Source organism: Saccopteryx leptura, chromosome 8 (genome assembly GCF_036850995.1).
Source record: "Saccopteryx leptura isolate mSacLep1 chromosome 8, mSacLep1_pri_phased_curated, whole genome shotgun sequence".
NCBI classification, from domain to species: Eukaryota; Metazoa; Chordata; class Mammalia; order Chiroptera; family Emballonuridae; genus Saccopteryx; species Saccopteryx leptura.
The window spans coordinates 86,019,501-86,039,168 of NC_089510.1; the positions used below are offsets into that span (position 1 = coordinate 86,019,501).

Consider the following 19,668-nt stretch of genomic DNA (forward strand, 5'->3'; position numbering starts at 1 on the left):
ATTTTCTACTCTGACACTTCATAGTCTGTACATCATGACAATTTTTGGAACACAGTTATCTGCAGTAATGGGAGGCCATTAAAATGATAATGTAAATACTATATATAGCAGTAACACACAGAAACAGGTACTTAATATCTTTGAAGATGACAAAATGCTCAAATTTATATACAACTTAGAACTGACTTGATCTTTTAAAAACTTTATTTTATTCTACTAAAAAAAAAAAACTAAAGCAAGGCAGTATTTATTTTTTTATTTGGTAGGAGCAGTATATTATTTTCCTCTTCAGTAACTTCAGCCAAATAAAAATTTATCAGCTGACATTCTGCTAGTAACAGAGCCAACGACATTTACAGATAAATCTTTATATAAGTTTATTCTTCCAAAGTGTACTGTGTTTTTTTATATTGTACTCACCCTGCAATTATGGGAGGAATGCTTTTGGTGGTATTTATACATGGTTATTTCCTTGTTTTCCCATTTTCATTAAACTTATATATAAAACTATATTCCTTTTAAGATAAAATTCTCCTTTCATTTTACATGTGCAAACACTTTAGTAAAAGTGACTAGCCTCAGTTTGGCCTAATCAGCATGTAGATTTGTATACTTACATCCTCTGGGAAGACTTCTTGGTTAGGGCATTTCTCATGGAAAAACCATCCAAAGACTTTCTGTCTTTAAATTGCAGAAGCTTCTCTGACTGCAGCTTGAAAAACACACCTGACAATTGTTGCAGACACTGTCTTAATTAATTCACTGTGCCTTAAATATGAATTCAACTAAGTTGATTAATCTTATTTTATGACAGAAACGTTGCCCTCTGGTATCCTCTACAGACAGCGGAAAGACGTAAGCTCTAGGAGAGCGCACGCCAGCGTACATAAACCTGCCTTAGGGCTTAGCCTTCGGTTTAATCCCTCCTTAGTCTCTAAGGTGCTTTGTGGGCATTCACTTAATGCCCCTCTTCGACATAAAGGGAAAAAGCTATACAAATAAATAATAAGCTTTTCTTTGGTGGAAATAAAACTTATTTCGTATTTCCAACAGGTTTTAGTGGAAAAGTTCCTACTGCAAGTAGGAAAAAAACTAAGTTGTTTCCCACAGAGCTGCAAAATTTAAAAAAAAGCAGATTTTAAAGAAAGAATCTTCTAGAATTGACAGTTGTACTTCACTTCTCACAGACAGGCAGAGTCTGTGCAAGAGCTAAAATCTACGCAAAGGAGAAAACATGGAACTTTGAAAAGTTGACCTGTTTTATTTACTAAAGAAATAAAAAATTTATAGTTTTGAAAAATAACATTCATTTTTTTATTCTGACTCATTTACCAGTGGAAAGTACAAAATTTAATATAAAAAATAAAGTGTCACCAGTAATGCTTTAGACTTTGTTGACACACATTTTTGTCATTGGCTGTTGAGGTCATTATAAGAAATAACAGAAAGAACATACTGATTTCATTCTAGAATATTTGTTCATAAAGCAGTGGTCAACAGCAGGGACTTCAATAACTAACAGACTCAGTCGAGTCTCAGGCCCACCATTTATGAGCTGCATGACCTGGCCAAACAAGCTCTTGAACTTTTCCCAGCCACTCTTCCTCATTTCAGAAGAGCCTCAGAGAGTTTTTTGGAGATGGGAAGGCAACAATGTGGACAAGCATTTGGCTAGTTCCCACTAAGTGTTAGCTATTATGTCAGATACCGACATTACATGGAGTTCCCTACTGAGGATACATGGGAGAAATTTTTCTCAGCCTTTAGTCTTAGGCATAATTGGGTGTTTTCCAGAGAAATCAGACGAAAACAAAATTTAGGAATCGTGTAACTAATGAATTTCTAGTTTGCGTTGGCTAATAGTAAGTTCAATCTGCCTTTAGGCATGCATTTTAAAACTACAAACTTTCTATGGCTTCAACTTGTTCTTCCTAACATTAGTTTCACTTTGCCTTAATTTCTTTACTAAACTGTCTCTCTCATTGTATTATATGTATAGTTTAAAGTTTATTTATAATATAAATTTATATTAATGAATATAAATACATAGAGATTTCATTGCTCTGATTAGTCCTCAAATTAGAAGAGCTTGTGCTTGAAAGGCTTGTTTATACATTGCTCAATGGGAACTCATAAATGCATTGTTTTCATATAGGCAACATCCTGGCCAGACCATATAACCCCATCTTAACAGTGTAACAGTTCTCATTTCAATATGGATTTATAATTTTGTTCTTCTGGAAATGTGATCAGAGTACCAGTAGGGTTCATGAATGACATGGTTTCTTCTGAGCCAACCCTGGATGAGTTTTTAGTGCTCACTTGCAGTTATGACTTCTTTACTCCCCTACACGAGCTCCTGCTAGGAGGGTGGGCTAAGACTATGTGAAGGAAAGTAGGAAGGAAGGAAGGAAGGACGGAAGGAAGGAAGGAAGGAAGGAAGGAAGGAAGGAAGGAAGGAGGAAAGAAGAAAGGGAGGGAGGGAGGGAAAGAGGGAGAGAGGAAGGAAGGAAGGGAGGAAAGAAGGGTGGGAGGAAGGAGGGAAGGAAGGAGAGAAGGGTGGGAGGAAGGAGGGAAGGAAGGAGGGAAGGAAGGAAGGAAGGAAGGAAGGAAGGAAGGAAGGAAGGAAAGAAGGAAGGAAGGAAAGAAGAGAGGGAAAGAGGAAGGAAAAAAGGAAAAAAGGAAGGAAGGTTAGGAGCCCTGATATGGGGGGACAGTAAGAGAAACAGTGGCTTCTGGAGGGTCTGGGCTCTGATGGAAAAAGGGAGAGCGGATGTAGAAGCTTCTGGTGTCCTGTTAACATGCACTAGTCTGGCTGTGCTGACTGGAATTCTCCAGCAGTGGTTGGAAAGGAGCCACTGCCCTGAGGCCCCTCTGCTCCCCAAGCCAGTTGCTCCAGCATTTCCCCTGAGATTTCCCACTCATTTGCCAAATACACACAGTGTATTATCCCTAACACAACAAGGGAACTACAGGGTCCTGCTCTAGCACCTCAGCCAAAATCCAATCGGACTGGTCTGCATTGGCGGTGACTGTCCCTGAACCAGGGAGAAAGATCGCAGGGCTGAAGAGTGTGCTCTCTGAAGTGTTGAGTTTGGGAGAAAAGGGAGTGGCAGGCTTCCCGCCTGGCTGTTCTGGGAGAGTTGGAAGAAGCCCCATGCCACCATGCCACCATGCCACCGCAGAGAGGAACAGGTGAGGATGAGACTAGCAGTGGCCGTGGGGGCTATTTGTTAATTATTCAGAAGTGTTGTAAATTTGCGACCTACACTCAGTACAAAGAAAAGCCTCTATTTTTTCCTGCAGCTGATCTAGTCTCCTTCACGGGTCCTACTGTCTGCATAAGAGGTGAGAAACTTCGTTTAGTCCGATCTGGTCACTTAAAACCTATCCACTATAACATAAGAATCAGTGTTTCTCAAGTAACTTGGTCTATTCTGAGATTAAATGATTTCCTTTGGATTCTTTTTCTCCATCTCCTTTTTTTTTTTTTTTTTTTTTTGTATTTTTCTTAAGCTGGAAACGGGGAGAGACAGACAGACAGACTCCCGCATGCGCCCGACCGGGATCCACCCGGCACACCCACCAGGGGCAATGCTCTGCCCACCAGGGGCCAATGCTCTGCCCCTCCGGGGCGTCACTCTGCTGCGACCAGAGCCACTCTAGCGCCTGGGGCAGAGGCCAAGGAGCCATCCCCAGCGCCCGGGCCATCTTTGCTCCAATGGAGCCTTGGCTGCAGGAGGGGAAGAGAGAGACAGAGAGGAAGGAGGGGGGGGGTAGAGAAGCAAATGGGCACTTCTCCTATGTGCCCTGGCCAGGAATTGAACCTGGGACTTCTGCACGCCAGGCTGACGCTCTACCGCTCAGCCAACCAGCCAGGGCCTTCTCCATCTCCTTTTGTTCCTTGAGATGGCACATAAGTTGAGAGGTGAACACTTGCTGTGGCCTTATGGTAGAGGAGTGGGGAGGCTCTCAGTGCTGAGGAACCACATTCTGCCACTCCGGCCTGGGCTCTGCTGGCTTCCCATCTCAACATCATCGCATGGCCTGCTCACAGGAGGCCCTGCCTGCTGCCTCAGCATCTGACACTGCAGAGTTCATTCTCTGTTGCCCTTGACCACAGAGTGACTTTTGCCATGGCATTGATGACTCACTCTAGCAAGCTTCCCAGACCAGTCTTTATTATACTTCCATCACCCAAGGGGATGCAAGCACTTCGAGGTTCCTCCTTTCGGGCCAGTCAGGGTGACTCAGGTTCTGTCTCTCCCTGGCCTGTTGGCGACCCTAGGTTGCTCCAGGGCACCTAGCTGGGAAACCACGGGAGATGTGTAACAAGAGTTCCTCTGTACTTAGCTTTCCCTTCATTCATCTAATGCAGCGTCCTCTCCTGGAACTCCAGAATGCCCTGGTGCCCTATAATCAAAGGGTAGGCCACCTTGTTCCCGACTTTCTGATGCACAACTATGTGCAGGTCTCCAGTCTTGGCCTTTGATATGCTAACAAATGGAGATGATCTGGAATTAGGTTATCCATTCCTCCACACAAAGCCTGGTTTTAAGGACACAAAGTCTAGCTTTAAGAACAAATGTCTCAACTAAGTAGATGAAAAAAAGAAAGTATGGTACTCAAAGCCAATCTACCCCACCCTGTTCGTTGGTGAAAGTTCTCCCCTGTCCCGTCCTGTGGCAGTAAGTCTCATGACCCCACCTCTGAGCCATCTTAAGAAGCAGCTGCCACCTTTGTGTAGCTTCACATCTTTGTATCATCTCCATCTCTTTAAATAGTATAGAGTTAGTTTTAAAATTCTGTTTATTACCAAAGTTCTTACTGACTTAACACCAATGCCTTTGCTGAGTGTGGTGAGGATACACTGAAAAATAAAAACTGTTTTTAAACTATCTTATATCATCATTTGTTTTGATGTTGACACTGTAAGGTTGGTGGATAATGGGGGATGGTCACTTGGGGAACTCAGACCCGCGAACTTTGGCTAGGACCACCCACAGCCAAGTACGCCAAAAGAGGCTTCACAGGAACCGTTTGGAAAAAAGCGACTGTCTACCAGCCAGTGGGATTTCACCACATCATGTTAGCTCCACTCCCCTAGAGGGACCCCTTTAAATATCTCCCACACGGTTTAATCTGTGCAACTGCCCTGGCCTCCATCTTACCTTGGGGCCAGGGAACCTTGCCAGGTGGGATGCACACTTTGTACTGAATAAAGCCTTTTTACTATTCCACTCTTTGCGGCTCCGGGCCCTCTTCCTTCCTTCTCAGTGGGGAAAAATACCTTACATTTTAGTGTCGAAACCCAGGAAGGAGTAGAAGTCCGCAAGGACCGCTCCTCTTCCTCATCCCCTCCGAGAAAGAACCAGGATCTCTGACCTTCCACCTACTTCGGCACACAGTGCAGTAAGTCCCCTGCCTCCAGCCTTCCTCTGTTCTTTCCTCTGAGACTCCCTGTCCGAAACCGTAGCTACGTCAGGGAAGTCTTTTCCATCCATCCGAGTGAGCGTGTGCTTCGGAGACCTCCCCAAGTGCATCCACTTTACCTTTTCCATCCGTGGCCGGACCTTGAGTTTTTAGGATGCTAATACTCAAATCTGACCACTCCAAGGACTGAGGGCGTCTGTGGGGGCACAGGAATCTCCCTCCTTAAAGAAGAAGAAATTGTTCTTCTCCGCTGTGGCCAGGCCACAGAACCCACTCAATTAGCCTCCTGAAGGGACTTTCAGTTTTAACACCCTCACCAATTTAACTATCGTCAAAAAAGCTGGGAACTGATTGGAGATCTCTTACATACACAGCTTCTAATTATTCGCGTGCCTGTTCTTAATCTCTGTGCTGCCTGTTCCACTGCGCAGGTCTTTTTCTGGCCAGAGAAACCTCACCTAAAACCTCCACTCCTAATCTTTCCTTCTCCATGGACTCCCAACTCTCTCTCTCTCCTGTCTGACCCCCATGGGCACCCCTCTCTTGGGACTTTTCTCTGGTCCCTCTGCGAACCTCTTTTGTGCTCAGGTATCTTCTCTCTGAAAGCCCCCTCCCCTCCCTTTACAAAAACCTGTTTCTTATTCACCACTACCATTCTCTTTCTCCTCCCCTGCTGGCCAGGGGCCCCTCCCTTCACTGTGTTCTCTAGTCCCTCCTCCGTCAGGCCTTTCTCAGCCTGGCATTGGCTCTTACACCGGTTTTCAGGATGTCCAACCCCAATTTTCTTGCAGGAAGTTCCTGCCCTGTCCTGCCTTTAGCTCCAGCGTTTCCTGCGGGATCTGGGTGCCGGGCTCCCCATGAGCCCTCCTCCTTTTATTCTCAACCCCCAAACCCCTATCCGGAACCTGTGAACACGACATTTAAAGTTTTTAATGGTCCCAACTAGTAGAAACAAGCCAAGGCTGTTCGCCAGGCCCCCATGCAGCAGAAGGTAATGCTCCAAACCCAAACTCTTGTGGCAACCCTGAGACCAGAAGAGCCACCAGCAGCTTGCTTTAAGTGTGGCAAGCAGGACCACTGGTCCCGGCAGGGCCCCTGCCCACAGCTGCCCACTGAGCCCTGCCCTGACTGCAAGCAGCCCAGTCACTGGCGGAGTGATTGCCCCTTTGGGCAATAGGTTTTTCCTCAGAGGACAAGCCGCCCGAATGGAAGGCCAAGCCAGCCAGGTGGGTGCATCGCTCAAACTCCTAGGACACAGCCTGGACTCGGAGAACCCAGGGTATGCTGCAACGAGTGGGTAAGTCCATCTCATTTCTTGTGGACATGGGAGCTGCCTTCTCTGTTTTGCCATCACACTCTGGACCTCTAGTTCCCTCACAGGTCTCGGTTATGGGAATGGATGGGACCCCTTCCTTTCCCTTTTTTACACCACTCCTGACATGCAGTTCTGCCTCAAGCTTGCCTCCTTATAGGACCACTGGCAGTCAGAACCACTGGACTCCATCCATCTCCAGCTCACCAAAAGGCTGGACCCTGCAAATCCCCCTATTACTCCTCTTTTTTAAAAAATCCTTACAGGACCGCATCTGCGAAGTTTCTCCAATCATGACCACACAGATGTTCCTCCTGACGCCCCTCAAAGCCACCACCTTCCAATTTCCCCTCCCCATGACGCCCCTATTCACCAGGAAGTAGCCAGACGAATAAACGGCGCCCCTTTTTCTATTTAACACAAAAGGTCAGAATGTAAGGTCGGTGGATAATGGGGGATGGTCACTTGGGGTACTCAGACTTGCGAACTTTGGCTAGGACCACCCACAACCAGGCACGCCAAAAGAAGCTTCACAGGAACCGTTTGGAAAAAAGTGACCATCTACCAGCCAGTGGGATTTCACCACGTCATGTTAGCTCGACTTCCCTAGAGGGTCTCCTTTAAATATCTCCCACGTGGTTTAATCCCTTCAACTTCCCTGGCCTCTTTCTTTCTTTGGGGCCCGGGAACATTGCTGGGTGGGATGCACTCTGTACTCAATAAAGCCGTTTACTATTCCACATTTTGTGGCTTCGAGCCCTCTTCCTTCCTTCTCTGCGGGGAAAAATACCTACAGACACACTTCTAACCTACTAAGCCCTTGAAATTATTTTTTCTTACAGTGTTAAGAGCTCTATTTCTGGAAATTAATCATGTAAGTATAGAAATGAAATGTAATAGGATTTATTCCAAGAACATTTTTTCCATGTAACAAGACTTCCAAAGAAAGAATAGGAAATATTCATTCTTCACCTGTCTTCCCTTTCTTTGACCAGAATATAGATGATGATTATTTCATGCCCTAAGGAAACTGTAAAAAATTGGGATCACTAGTTCTGGCCAGGTGGCTCAGTTGGTTAGAACATTATCCCAAAGTACAGAGGTTGCCAGTTTGATCCATTGTCAGGGCACATACAAGAACAGATCAATGTTCCTGTCTCTCTTTCTCCCTTCCTCTGTCTCTAAAGTCAATAAAAATAAACATTTAAACAAACTTTGGATTACTAGCTTAATGATATTATAATTTATTTGTTAAAAATATGGTGATAGCATTGGCCCTGGCCGGTTGGCTCAGTGGTAAAGCATTGGCTTGGCATATGGAAGTCCTGGGTTCGATTCCTGATCAGAGCACACAGGAGAAGTGCCCATCTGCTTCTCCACCCCTCCCCCTCTCCTTCCTCTCTGTCTCTCTCTTCTTTTCCTGCAGCCAAGGCTCCATTGGAGCAAAGTTGACCTGGGCGCTGAGGACGACTCCATGACCTCCACTTCAGGCACTAGAATGTCTCCTGCTGCAATGGAGCGACACTCCAGATGGGCAGAGCATCACCCCCTGGTGGGCGTGCCAGGTGGATCCTGGTCAGGTGCATCATATATATATATATATGATGGTAGCATTAAATGCATTCTTCTGAAATTGTTATATGTTATTTTAATTAACAAGCTTGTACAAATTAAATGCTTCTAATAATTAACAAGCCTTCTAATAATTAACAAGTTTTATAAAAGTTAATATATTTATTATAACATACGTTATGTTGATTTACATGTGTTCCTATCATGAAGTATTGTGACAAAGGCAGTGCTACTGAGTCAGTGAGCACTGGTTCAACTCTTGCTCACATAGGGCGGGGCAAAAGTAGGCTACAGTTAAGAGTATGCAAAACACAGCTTATTTTTGTATTATTATTTATTAATTGTTGTATTTTTTCTATACAAAGAACTATAAACCTACTTTTGCTCCATCCTCTATTGTACAAGGGGACAACTGTGTGGAAATAGTAAGATGAGAAAAACAATCAACAGAAGTTTTTGTTTCTTTAGACACTAGTTTCAATTGTCATTTTCTTTATTTTAAAAGTCTTATTTTCCTTAATATCCTCATTAAAATATAAAATTACTTATTAACTTTTTATCACTTAAAATCTTACTAAGATTTAGAAATCCATAACCCCTGAGAAAAAGTAAAATTCAAAAATTATTTTCTGCATGACAAAGTGCTAAAATCAAACATCATTTGATTTTAATGGCCATAAAATGCTGAGCACCATAAGAACTATAGTATATGCTGAAGACATGGTTCTTGTTTCTTGCTTATAGTTTATGCATATTTTTTTTGCAAATTATTTTTGTTTCTTTTACATGATTCCCTTGTTCCTCCCTCTTTACTACTGATATAGTGTAAGGACTAAGCAGGAAAAATAATTGACAAGGTATAGAAAAGAAAGTAGACTATCAAACAAGTAGAAACAATATTTTACTTTTAAACGGGAGAATTAATTTTAAAAAATCATTCAAATAATTGCACTTGTAAATTGCTTATTGATGGTGGGATTTTTGGTGGGGTTTTGTTTGTTGGTTGGTTGGTACCAAGATTACAACTCCCCCAGGGAATTTGAATCTAGACTATTTGACCACACCACAAACACTTCTGAAATAATATTTGTTACATGGTATTCATTGTAATGGAATTTGATTCCTCCAAATTATTTGCATTTCTCTAAATAATAGAAATATTCCCAACAAAGGATGATCAAGAACTACAATTACCATGGTCTTCTGACTCTGTAAAATGTTGAGCTGTTTTGCTGAGTGTCATTATGATTCATGGGCAACAAATTTCTTCTACCTTTAGAACACTTGCAAAATTAAGCTAGAATTATCCTAGTTGACTGCTATTAGCTAAAGTTCCAGGACCTGGTGCCAAAAATAAGTCCTTATAATGAGAGATTTCAACAGTTGTATAAAGCAGACTTTTAAAGATTGGTTTCAGGAAACTAAATATTACTTGCTGTGGCAAAGAGTCTATTACTAATAGATATCTAGCCCAAACCAGTTAAATGGACAGAATTCCTTTGAACAATTTAACAATGTTTACAGAAATAGCATAATCATACTAATGATAATATATATTTTTTTACTTAAAGTTTTCTGTTGGTAAGGAGCCTCTGCAATTTTACAAACATCACCTCATCTATACTTAAAACATCTACCTTTTTTTTTAGAATGCAGTAATAGCATTTGGTCTAGTCCCCAGAAGGTTCAATAACTGCAATTCACACACTGTGGGTCACTGATGAAGTCAGTTGTGGCCTCAGGTTCCTCTTCTCCTGTGTGGTGCTCTGACTCCTGGCATGAGCAGTGTCCTGTTTCATGGCAATCTCAAATGTCAATATTTTCTATCTAAATAATGAGCCATTTTTATGAGTACCACATGGCATGAAATATCTTTTTAAAACTGTGATACTCATAAAATTTACCATCTTAATCATTTTAAAGAGTACAGTTCAATAGCAAATTCATTCGCATTTTTGTGTAAGTAATCTCCAGAACTTTTTTCATCTTGCAAAACTGAAGTTTATACTCATTAAACAACTCTCTATTCCCTACTCACCCCAACTCCTGGCAACCACCATTCTACTTTCTGGTTCCATGATTTTGATCAATTCATGTAAATGGAATCATGGAGTATTTATTCTTTTGTGACTGGCTTATTTCACTTACCATAATATCCTTAAGGTTTATCCATGTTGTGGCATGTGTCAGAATTTCCTTCCTTTTTAAGGCTAAATAAAATTTCATTGTATGTAAATACTACATTTGTATATTCATTCACTCATTAATAGATATTTGGGTTGCTTCTATCTCTTGGCTATTGTGAAAAATGCAGCTATGAAAATGAATGTGCAAATCTCTTCAAGACCCTGTTTTCAATTCTTTTAAGTACATAGCTGGAAGTGAAATTTCTGGGCCATATGGTAATTTTATTTAAAAAATTTTGAGGGACTACAATACTGTTTTTCACAGCAGATGCACCAGTTTATATTCCTATCAGCAGTACACAAGGGTTCCAATTTCTCTACATCTTTGCCAACACTCGTTATTTTCTGGGTTTGTTGTTGTTTTACTGATACTATCTGTAAGGTATTTTTCGTGCCAAGGAAGAAAGAAGGGCATAGGCACCAAGTGTAGAATAGCAAAAGCTTTATTCAGAGCTCATCCCGGGCGAAGTGAGAGATGGGCCAGAGAAGTTGTGCAGCCTCACCCGCGGGGGTGGGGGGTAACTTATAGCATCAGTATGGTGGTGGGGGGTTGATATGACGTGGTGAAATTTCACTTGCTGACAGTCATTCTTTTTCAACGTGCTCCTGGGCCGTTTCTTTTGGTGGGCATGGATGTGAGTGGTTCCAGCCAAATTTCCTGGACCTGGTTCCTCATGTGATCTTTCTCCATTGCCAACTGACCTCACATCCCAACCTTTTATGTGAGATAGGGGCGCCGCTATTCATCTGGCTACTTCCTGCTGGTTAGGGACATCCTGGGGAGGGGAGGTCGGAAGGTGGTGGCTCTGAGGGGAATAGTGTATATGGGTGTAGGAGCATCTGGTTGACTGTGACTTGAGAAACCTCATGGATGTGGTCCTGTAAGAATCTAAGAAAAAGAGGAGCCAACGTGAGTAATATGCTGATAATTAGAAGAGGACCTAGGATAGGGGCAGCCCAGGTGAGGATGGGTGGCTGCCCCCAGGAGTTAAGCGGGTTGTAGGAAGAGAGGTCCTTGCGCAGTTTCTCTTGCAGACAGTTGAGGACATTGATGTTTTCTTCCCTCAGGCCAGTCTCATTGATGTGGTAACAGCATTGCTCCCTGCTTTAACTCACTCTGATGCAGGTTCCCGGTGGGAGGGACAGGAGCAACAGGAGGATCTGCAGGGCCCAACCTTTTGGTGAGTAGAAGGCGGGTGGGGCCCAGTGGTTCTGACTGCCAGCGGTCCTGCATGGGGCAAGCTTGAAGCGAAAGACATGGTAAGGTGTCTGCCCTAGGAGCGTGGCTGCGGTAGGAGTAGTCAGTATTACTGTATGGGGTCCCGTCCACCTGGGCTGTAGGGAGCCGGGCTGGAGCTCCCTCAGAAGAACTCTCCTGGCTGGAGGGGGACCGCTGGGTATGCTTCATCTAGACCCCCTACGGGAGGAAGGGTCCAGTCTGCATGTTTCCTAAGAAGATGGCGAAGTAAAGACAGAAAGGGGAGGTATGTGGCAAGAGGAGGGGGGTTGACAGGTAAGCTGTGATTGATTAGGAATGGTCTACCGTAAACCAGCTCAAAGGGTCTGAGTCCAGTGGGGTTTTGCGGGGTTGCTCTGATTCTGGTGAGTACCAGGGGGAGGAGGTTTGTCCAGGAGAGTCTGGTCTCGATGGAAAGTTTAGTTAGCTGACCCTTCAGGATGCCATGGGCCCTTTCCACCTTACCCGACGACTGAGGTGATAGGGTATGTGGAGCTTCCAGGTGATGTTGAGAGAGAGGGCAACCTGCTGGACTATCTGGGCAGTGAAGGCTGGGCCATTGTCTGACTGGATGGTAGTCGGCACTCTAAACCGCGGACTGATGATTTCAGCGAGAATGGAGGCAATGGTGTCTGCTGTCTCTTGAGAAGTGGGAAAGACTTCTATTCACCCTGAAAAAGTATCAACAAAAGTTAAGAGATAATGGAGTTTTTTGTGAGGGGGCACATGAGTGAAGTCAATCTGCCAATCCTGGCCCGGTAAGTGCCCCGTCCGCTGATGAGTAGGGAAGTGGGGGCGGAGTCCCCCTTGTGTAGAGGCTTTGGAACAGACAGCACATGCTGCATGTACCTTTTCGATAGTCTGCTGGAGGCCTGGGAAGAAAAAGAGTGATTGCAAGAACGATAGAGAGCTTTTGGCCCTCTGTGTAAGGAACAGTGGATATCAGAAAGGAGAGTTTCACCTGTCCTTTTGGTAAGGCAATTCTATCTCTGAGAAATATCCATACCTGGTTGCACACATCTCCACCCTTTCTGAGGAGGGTCTGTTCTTCCTCAGGAGTGTAGGGAGGTTTCAAGGAGGTGGAGAGAAACATGAAAGGAGAGGGGGAGGTCCCCGTGGTGAGGTTTCGAGCCGCCGCATTGGCCCGAGCATTTCCCAAGGCCACTGGGTCCTGAGAGGTTTGATAGCCCTTACAATGTACCACAGCCACCTCAGCGGGAAGCTGTAATGCCTGCAAAAGTTTAGAAATGAGGGTAGCATTGATTATGGGGAGCCCTTGGTAGTGAGGAAGCCCCTTTCCTTCCAGAGGGCAGAGTGGCTGTGGGTGATAAGAAAAGCATATTTAGAGTCAGTATATATGATTACGCATTTTCCCTGGGCCAGAGTGAGTGCCCACATGAGGGCAATTAGCTCTGCTTTCTGGGAGGTGATGCCCTCTGGCAGCTGTTGGGCTTCGAGGGCGAAGGAGGTAGTGACCACCGCGTAGGCTGCCCGTCGTCGTCCGTCGGGTCCCTGTACAGAGCTCCCATCTACAAAGTATTAAATCTGGATTTTTTTTTTTTTTTTGTATTTTTCTGAAGTTGGAAACGGGGAGGCAGTCAGACAGACTCCTGCATGCGCCCGACCAGGATCCACCCGGCATGCCCACCAGGGGGTGATGCTCTGCCCATCTGGGGCGTCGTTCTGTTGCAACCAGGGCCATTCTAGCGCCTGAGGCAGAGGCCATGGAGCCATCCTCAGCGCTCGGGCCAACTTTGCCCCAACGGAGCCTTGGCTGTGGGAGGGGAAGAGAGAGACAGAGAGGAAGGAGAGGGGGAGGGGTGGAGAAGCAGATGGGTGCTTCTCCTGTGTGCCCTGGCCGGGAATCAAACCCGGGACTCCTGCACGCCAGGCCGATGCTCTACCACTGAGCCAACCGGCCAGGGCCTAGATCTGGATCTTTTAAAGGAGAATCTGATAATCCATGTCGGGGTCTGTTGAGGAAATCTATTAGTTCCGTACAGGAGTGGGTGGGTTCTGGAAGTATCATTGGAGCTGGCAGTAGAGTGGCTGGGTTGAGTCAGGGAGAGGGCAAAAGAGAGACTGAAGAGTTTTCAATGAACAGGAGGTGAAATTCTTGTAGGCGGGAAGGACCTGACAGAGAAAGAGATTTGTGCAAAAGGAGATCTGAGCCTATGGGAGGAGAAGACAGTGATGGGTTGTGAAAGGGTGAGTTTAGTAGCCTCCTTGGTGAGTTCAGATGCTGCGCCCAGTGCCCGGAGGCAGGGCTGTCAGCCTTTGATGGTGGTGTCCAATTGTTTAGACAGGTATGCCACAGGGCGGTATGTAGGCCCCACAGGTTGAGTCAGTACTAGGATTGCATTACTGTGCTTTTCATCAGTGAAAAGGTGGAAGCAGCATCTGGGGTCAGGTAAAGCGAGAGGGGGAGAGGAGATGAGGGCATCTCAAAGGGTAGAGAAAGCCCTTTTGACGGTGTTGGGGGATGTGAGAAGTCCCGTGGGAATCTCTTTTGCAGCCTTGTAGAGGGGTCTGGCTAAGAGAGCAAAGTTGGGAATCCAGTGTCTAAAGAAGCCTATTAGACCAAGGAAAGAAAGAATCTGATCAGCGGTGGTAGGTGGCTGGAGACTGTGGAGGGTCTGAGTTCGATCTAGGGTGAGACCTCTGGTGGTGGGGGTTAAGGCGATGATGCCCCGATAGACTACAGACTGAGAGTGAAGTTGAGCCTTAGCAGGGGAGACACGATATCCCTTCATGGCAAGAAAGTTAAGAAGTGTGGTGGTGTGTCTCCTTGAGGCGGACAGAGAGGGGCTGCAGAGAAGTAGGTCATCTACATATTGTAAGAGAGTACTAGTTTCAAGATTGCATGCAGCTAGATCCTGAGCCAGGGCCTGTCCAAACCGGTGTGGGCTGTTCCTGAACCCCTGGGGTAGAACAGCCCACATAAGCTGCTGGGCTGCATTAGTGTCCGGATCAGTCCAAGGAAAGGCAAACAGAAAGTAAGAGTCAGGTGTAGAGGAATGGTAAAGAAGGCATCCTTGAGATCTAGGACCGTGAAGTGAGTGGTGTCTGATGGAATGTGTGACAGTAATGTGTAGAGATTAGGGACTACTGGATGGAGGGGAACTACTGCCTCGTTGATTAGACGTAAGTCTTGTATGAGGCGATAAGCTCCTGAAGGTTTTCGAACAGGAAGAATGGGGGTATTGCAGGGAGAGTCCGTGGGGATGAGTAAGCCTGGTTTAAGAGGCGGGTAATTATTGGTTTAAGGCCCTGGTGGTGACTTGCTGAAATAGGGAATTGGGGTCTAGATGGAAATTGAGAGGGATTTTCTAAGCGGATGTGTACAGGTGGGTGGTGGGTTGCTACCACAGGGCTAGAAGTGTCCCAGACCTGAGAGTTGAGAATATCTGGTAAAATAGGGGGTGTGATTGGGTTAGGGTGATCTGTGGTAGTGGGAGAGCCTTCAGTCAGGAGTGGTAGAAGTAGGTGAGAAGATGCTGTCAGCTGGATAGTGGCTCCAAGACTGTGTAGAATGTCTTGACCCAGAAGGGGTACAGGGCACGATGGCATGACTGAGAACGAGTGCAAAAAGGGGATTCTGTCCAAACTGCATGTCAGGGATGGTGTGCGAAGGGGAAAAGAAGGGGTCCCATCCACTCCCATAACCGAGACCTGTGAGGGAACTAGAGGTCCAGAGTGTGATGGCAAACCAGAGAAGGTAGCCCCCATGTCCACAAGAAATGAGATGGACTTACCTGCTATTTGCAGCATTACCCTGGGCTTGGCGAGGGTGATGGGGGTCTTCGAGTCCAGGCCGCGTCAGTCGTCCATGAGGCCTAGGAGTTCGAGTGGTGGGCCCGCCTGGCTGGCTTGGCCTCCCATTTGGATGGCTTGTCCTCCACATATAGGCACTGAGGAAAAGCCTGTTGCCCAAAAGGGGCAATCGCTCTGCCAGTGACTAGGCTGCTTGCAGTCAGGGCAGGGCTTAGTGGGTGTCCTTGGGCAGGGGCACTGCCGGGCCCAGTGACCCTCTTTGCAGCATTTAAAGCAAGCTCCTGGTGGGATTCCTCTTTGCGGCCTGGACTTGGGTCGGGCACCTCCTATACTTTGCCCCTGTTGCTCTGCCGGCCTCAGGGCTGCCACAAGAGTCTGCATTTGGAGTGTTACCTTCTGCTGCATGAGGTTCTGGAGAGTAGCCTTGGCCTTTTTCTCCCAACCATTAAAAACTTTAAATGCCATGTTCATCAGGTCTCGAATAGGGATTTGGGGGTTGAGAATAAGAGGAGGGGGGCTCCTGGGGAGCCCAGCACCCAGATCCAGCCAGAAATGCTGGAGCCAAAGGCAGGACAGGGCCAGGCCTTCCTGCAAGAAGACCGGGGTTGGGCCATGGGGTCAGGAGCCCTGCAAACCCGCGTGAGGGCCAATGGCCGGCGGAGGGCAGCCTGATGGGGGAGGGGCTTAAGAACACAGCAGAGAAGGGAGGGGCTCCTGGCCGGCAGGGAAGGGGGCTTCCTGGAGGGAAGAGACCTGAGCAGAAGAAGTCCACAGAGGGACCAGAGAGGGGTCCTGAGAGAGGGGTGCCCCGGGGGTCGGGCAGGAGGGGGAGAGAGTTCCTCAAGGGGGTAGGCAAAGGAGGTAAGATCAGGAGTGGAGGTTTCTCTGGCTAAAAGGACCTGCACATAGAGCAGGCAGCACAGAGATTAGGACAAGGAGCAAATTTAGAAGCCCTGAATGTAAAAAATCTCCAATCAGTTCCCAGTTTTTTGGCAATAGTCCTATAAATTGGTGAAGGTGTTAAAATCAAAACTCCCTTCATGGCAAGGAAGTTAATGAGGCTACCTGGTTCTATTGTCCAGTGGGTTCTGTGGCCTGGCCACAGTGGAGAAAAAACAGTTTCTTCTTTTTTAGGAAGGGAGAGATTCCAGATAAGGCACTTCAGGACTGTTTTTGAGTCAGGTTTAGATTCCTATGCCTCTATGGCCACCCTCAGCCCTCAGAGTGATCAAAGATGAGAATTAGCATCCCGCAAATCCAGCTCTGGCCACCAGACGATTAGGTAGAGTGGATGTGTCCGGGACGTCTCCATGGGCACACACGCACTTGGAACAGATAGGAGGTCCCTGATGCAGCTGTGATTATGAACAGGGAGTTTCAAAGGCGGAAAGAACTGAGGGAAGGCCAAAGGCAGGGGACTTATTGCACTGTGTGCTGAAGTGGGTGGGAAGTCAGAGGTCTTGTTCTTCCTACAAAGGGAAGGGGAGAGGAGCGGCCCCCAGTGGGCTTCAAGCTCCTCCAAGGTTTTGGCACCAAATGTAAGGTATTTTCCCTGCCAAGGAAGAAAGAAGGGCATAGGCACCAAGTGTGGAATAGCAAAAGCTTTATTCAGAGCATATCCCAGGCGAAGTTCTCTGGTCCACGAGATGGCCCAGAGAAGTTGCGCAGCCTCACCCACCCAGGGGGTAATTTATAGCATCAGTATGGTGGTGGCGGGTTGATATGACATGGCAAAACTTCATTGGCTGACAGACAGTTGTTCTTTTTTCACATGCTCCTGGGCCATTTCTTTTGGAGGGCATGGACGTGGGTGGTTCCAGTCAAATTTCCCGGACCTCTTTCCTCATGTGACTTTCCCCCATTTCCAACTGATCTCACATTATCAAGTGTGAGGTGGTATCTTATTATGGTTTTGATTCGCATTTCCCTAATGATTAGTGATGTGGAGCATCTTTTCATGTGTTTATTGGCTATTTGTTTATCACCTTTGGAGAAGTGTTAATTCAAGTTTTTTGCTCATTTGAGTATGTGTGTGTGTGTGTGTATGTGTGTGTGTGCAAGAGAGAGAGAGAGAGAAAGAGAGAGACTGAAAGGAAGAGAGACGAGAAACATCAACTCTAAGTTGGGGCATTTTAGTTGTTAATTGATTGCTTCTTATATGTGTCCCAAGGTTGGGGAGGGGGAACTCCAGCTGAGCTAGTGACTCCTTGCTCAAGCCAGCAACATTGGGCTTCAAGCCAGCAACCTTTGGGCTCAAATCAGTGACCATGTGATCATATCAACGATCCCACACTCAAGCCAGCGACCTTGTGCTCAAGCTGGTGAGCCCGTGCTCATTTGAGCCTGAGGTTGAGCCTGTGCTCAAGCCAGCAACTTTGGGGTTGCAGACCTGGGACCTCAGAATCCCAGGTCAAGACTCTGTCCACTGCATCACCACCAGTCAAGCCCTTTGCTCATTTTAAAATTAGATTGCTTGCTTTTGTGGAAGGACCAGCCCCTCCCCCAGCTATGGCCACCTCCAGCACTGATGAGTCAGCTTTTTAGGTCATCTCCTGCATTCCTCTGCCCCTCAACATCTGTCTCTCTCTCTCCCCTTTCTTTCTGGAAGACAAGCCAGCCCTTTCAACACACCTCATTCCCTGGTCGCCAGGCAATTGGCTGTGAGCAATATTTTCTGCTCTTTTCCTTGAAGTGAGAGCCCTTCTGGGCTCTCAGCCTCACCCACCCCCTCTGTTCCTGTAAGCAGGGGAGATTCAGGTGCTACCTACCAGGTTTGGTGTGGCTTCTTCTTTGCTCCTTGGTTTTTGAGAACTGTTCTTGTAGTCCAGAGTTGGTTTTTCACACTAATTGTTCCTAAATTAATTTGTAATCCAGTTTGGTGGTGTGAGCTGGGAGTCTCAACATCACTAGTCATTAGAGAAATGCAAATTAAAACCACAATGAGATATCATCTCACACCAGTCAGAATGGCACTCATCAACAAAACAACACAGAATAAGTGCTGGTGAGGATGTGGAGAAAAGGGAACCCTCCTGCACTGCTGGTGGGAATGCAGACTGGTGCAGCCACTGTGGAAAACAGTATGGAGATTCCTCAAAATATTAAAAATCAAACTGCCTTTTGACCCAGCTATTCCACACTTAGGAATATACCCTAAGAATACCATAGAACTGTTTGAAAAGAAGAAATGCACCCCCATGTTTATGGCAGCATTGTTCACAATAGCGAAGATCTGGAAACAGCCCAAGTGTCCGTCAGTGGATGAGTGGATTAAAAAGCTTTGGTACATATATACTATAAAATACTACTCAGCCATAAGAAATGATGACATTGGATCATTTACAATGACATGGATGGACCTTGATAACATTATACTGAGTGAAATAAGTAAATCAGAAAAAACTAAGAACTATATGAATCCATACATAGATGGGACATAAAAATGAGACTCAGAGACATGAACAAGAGTGTGATAATAATGGGGGTGGGGTGGGGAGGGGCGAGGAAGGAGAGAGAGGGGGTGGGGGAGGGGAGAGACACAAAGAAAACCAGATAGAAGGTGACAGAAGATAATTTGACTTTGGGTGAGGGGTATGCAACGTAATCAAATGTCAAAATAATCTGGAGATGCTTTCTCTGAACGTATGTACCCTGATTTATCAATGTCACTGCATTAAATTAATAAAATGTGCTCTTCTTATGCAGAAAAAAAATTAGATTACTTGCTTTTTGTTGTTAAGTTGTAGTGTTTTATATATTCTGGATATTAACCCCATATTGGATACATAATTGCAAGTATTTTCACTTTGTACAGAATGATATCTTCAATATGTGGAATCTTAAAAAAGTCAAGCTCATAGAAACAGAGAGTAGAAAAGTGATTGCCAGGGGTTGGTGGTGAGGGAGATTCAGAGAGGTTGGTATAAGGGTACAAGACAAATATTATGACAGTACGAATGGACACAGAGAACATTATGATAAGTAAAATAAACCAGCCTGAGAAAGACAAATATTTTATGATTTCACTTATATGTAGAATCTAATGAACAAAATAAAAACAGATTCAAAGATAGAGAGAACAGACTTACAACTGTTAGAGCAGAGAGGGGTTGTAGGACTGGATCAAAAAGGTGAAGAAATTAAGCCTAAAAGCC

At 45.7% G+C, this 19,668-nt stretch overlaps 1 protein-coding gene across 3 annotated transcripts in view; it reads right to left on the reverse strand.

Moving 5' to 3' along the window:
• SAMD7 (sterile alpha motif domain containing 7) overlaps window positions 1-824 on the reverse strand; it is a 39,473-nt gene extending 38,649 nt beyond the window's left edge. For all 3 annotated transcript variants that reach the window (XM_066346875.1, XM_066346874.1, XM_066346873.1), the window contains exon 1: window positions 618-824. The gene's annotated coding sequence lies outside the window, so the exon portion shown is untranslated. The remainder of the gene's footprint in view (window positions 1-617) is intronic.
• Between the last annotated feature and the right edge of the window lie 18,844 nt (window positions 825-19,668).